Here is a 3,530-nt window from a genome sequence, read left to right as displayed (position 1 = left end):
AAATCAGTGTAAAGTCGAGTTAATGGCATTTCTGTCGAGTTCAGTGGATGATGATTTGAGATACACGTGGAAAAGAATATTATAGAAGGAATCGGCTGACGTAAAATATTATATTAATTATAAATTTTGTTCAACACTTCATTGCATTTACTCTTTTTAAAATATTGCTTAGATGACCAGAAAAGAATTATTAATCCAAGTGTTTAAAAAAAAAAAAAAAAGTTTGAATCCCATGTCTTCTTTTTTTTCCTAAATCTTCGACATGTTAATTGGGTTTCCTGTCCTGGAAAATTGAACCTTGCAAGCACGAGAAGTTTTTTATCTTTTTTCCTTGAGGGAATACACACATGAAACGAAAATCTGTGAACTCTCGCTCAGATTTGCCAAGTTTAATTAAGTTGTATTTACAAAAGTCGACTTTAGAGGAACGCTTTGTCACCCCCCCCACCCCACCCCTTTCTCAAAGCCTTGTAACAGTTTTTTTTTCTCTGACTCGTGGGAATGGAAAGTCTGACTTGTGGTTTTTTTTTTTGTTATTGTTTTTGCTGTCACACGGTAATTAAGATGAGTGAAAAACAACTTTGTGACTTTTAATGGGCTGCAGAGTGTTCCTGTTTTTATTGGATTAAGTAAAAACTAAACATTTTTTTCCCCAAAACTTTGTCCTGCCTTGACTTTCCCATCAATGTTGGGTTGCTGTAGAAGACAAATAAACAGTCATTGTGTTCCATCAATCCGTCCATTTTCTTAGCTGCTTATCCTCACGAGCGTCGCGAGAGAACTGGAGCATATCCCAGCTGTCAACAAGTACGAGGCAGTTATTCATCATTTTTCACATCTACTTTTGACTTTATGCTTATATTTTGTGTTCTATTAAATGCCACTGATGTGTTTTCTTTTCATTTATTTTTGACATTTATTCTTTTATTAAAGATCACCTGTTTTGATTTCTGCTATTTTTTTAGTCATTTGTTTATCTGCTTAGGTTTATCGGATGCATTATTACTTTTTGTTTTTAATTTTTCAAAGTTTTATTTACCTTGTAGGATGTATGAAAAACAGACTTTCAGAATTTTGTGAGAAAAAAACCCTGGAATCTTGCAAACTGGGATGCACAAAAATAGAGGTTACATTGTAACTACATATATATTTGTTATTTATCTCCCAGCTATCATCGGGCACGCTGAACTGGTTGCCAGCCAATCGCAAGTGTGTGTGTGTGTATAAAACCAGTATAAAACTTCTTCTACGCTCCTCCATTATCTTTTCTGCTGCCAACCCCCCCCCCCCCCCCCCCCCCCCGCAGGCGACGCCTTTTACGGAAGCACTTAGGCCCACCCCCTCCCACTGAGTCGCACTGCAGCCGCACTTGAATAACTCCGACCACTTGCTTTGCTTGATTGAAAAAAAAAGAAGGCTTGAATAGAAGATGGAAAAAAAAATTCCCAGGTTCCCCCCCCCCTAACAAAAGACACACAAATCGATGTTTAGTCATCAATACTGCGCATGTTCCTTTTTGTCTATTATACTGTAAGCCCACTTTTTCTAACTCGGTCGTTGTGAGGATCTCTCACAAAGACATCACGCAGAATTGTTGCGTTAGACCCGTAACAGACGACGAAACCTTGGCCTGTCATACACCGAAGACGGGACATCGACAGTTGCTTTCGATACAGAAACGTACAAATAATGAGATACATTTACTCGAGAAACTTTTTTGGACACATTTCTGCTGGATTTGCCTTAGTTTCTTTCCTTCCATCCATTTTCCGACCCACTTATCCTCACAAGGGTCGCAGGGGAGCGCTGGAGCCCGTCACAGCTAACTCCGGGCAGGAAATAAGCATGATAAGTGAGAAAATGTGTTGGCGGGGGGCATAAACTTGCCTCCATCTCCCTTTTGGCCTCACCAAATATTAAAAGTGCATAGTCTCATTTTTGGTGTATTTTTACAGTAGGGGGTGTAAGACATTCACTGTGTTTCCTGGTTGCTCTTATCAAAACAAAGGACTTCCTTTCACCCCGCACCGCAATGAACGACATGCCTTCCAAGATCAGTATCAGTATACATCCATCCGTTATCCAAGCTGCTTATCCTCAGAAGGGTCACGGGAAAGCTAGAGCCTATCCCAGCCAGCTTGGGGCGAACTACACCCTGAACTGGTCGCCGGTCGGTCGCAGGGCTATCAGTATGCAGTTTTACTTCATATCATGACCAGTGAGTGTGTATTTCTGTCCTGACAAGTACACACACATGAATGAGACCCCTTGCACACCCCCGCAGGAGATAACCACCCCACTGATATTAAACGAGGACTTCACCATCTGGCCTGGGCACATCAAGACCTCCGTTATGATATTTTATTCAACTAAAACGTCCCCCTTTCCTGCCTTATGAAGTTAAAAGAAGCAGCTAAGGCACCAACCCAAAAGGAAAACTTCAAAACCTTAAAAGTTTTTAACTTAGCGGTGTTTTTTTTTAACCCAAACATTTTATTTTGCATTTTCAAGGATTAAACATTTCTACTATATTTTTCAGTGTACAGGCATTGTTGCTTTTTCTTTTATTCTTTTTATTTGTCATTTATTTGTGAAATCATTTTATTGTGTGAAAAGTGAATTATGAATGTGTGTGTTTCTTTCGGCTTGTCCCTTTCGGGGTCGCCACAGCGTGTCATCTCAGATGAACGCATATATATGTTTGGCACAATTTTTACGCCGGATGCCCTTCCTGACGCAACCCTTCTCAGGGAGTGGAGGCCCCAGTGGGATACGAACCCACAACCTCTGGTTTACCAAACCAGTGCTCTAACCACTGAGCTACGGGGCCTCAAAAAAGTGAATTCTGAATAAAATCTTTATTTGCTTTTAATTTATTCATTCATTTAATATTGCTTTCACAATGTACAAACTCCTATTACCTTCATTTAGATTTTCTCTCACTTTTATTTTTCATTCCTACTTTATTGATTTTCTTTACATTTATCTATTCATTTATTTAATGAATGGTTTTAATTTCAATTTAATTATATTTTATTTTTTAATTGTTTTCAATTTTGTTTTCATCAACTTCTCAACATTTATTTACCTTAATTTGCTTTATTTATTTTGTTGACAGATTAATAATTTTATATTAAATTTAATCTTGTCAATTTTTTAAAAAAATTTATTTTTTTTCACATTGTGTAAAATTTTAAAATGCCTTAATTTTATTTTAACAAACGATTTATTGCACAACTGTCACTTCTTTGTTGGCACAGATGTAATAAGAACATACTGTTGATTTGTTTGCCGTTAGACACCCAATTTAAAGCCGTACGCACGTGTAAAGTTCAAGCTTTATTTGGTAAACAGCCTGTGGCACTGTGCCGCTATTACCTCCTGCTCTCATTACGGAGGAGATGTGGACCATAAGTCAGCCCTGAGGTGGGGGGTTGGGGAGGGGGGGGGGGATAGCCGGCCAGCTTTCCTGCAGCTTTAACACGCACTTGTGTGTCTTTGTTTTTCCAAAACGAAAGAAACTTTCGCGA

General features: G+C 38.6%; 1 non-coding gene across 1 annotated transcript; it reads right to left on the bottom strand.

Annotated features, from left to right (window-relative positions):
• Positions 1 to 2,757: 2,757 nt before the first annotated feature.
• Positions 2,758 to 2,830, bottom strand: trnat-ggu (transfer RNA threonine (anticodon GGU)). Its single transcript has one exon. It is a non-coding gene; the product is annotated as a tRNA-Thr (tRNA).
• Positions 2,831 to 3,530: the final 700 nt, after the last annotated feature.

This window comes from Syngnathoides biaculeatus, chromosome 22 (assembly GCF_019802595.1).
Source record: "Syngnathoides biaculeatus isolate LvHL_M chromosome 22, ASM1980259v1, whole genome shotgun sequence".
NCBI classification, from domain to species: domain Eukaryota; kingdom Metazoa; phylum Chordata; class Actinopteri; order Syngnathiformes; family Syngnathidae; genus Syngnathoides; species Syngnathoides biaculeatus.
This window is presented reverse-complemented; position numbering and strand designations above follow the sequence as displayed.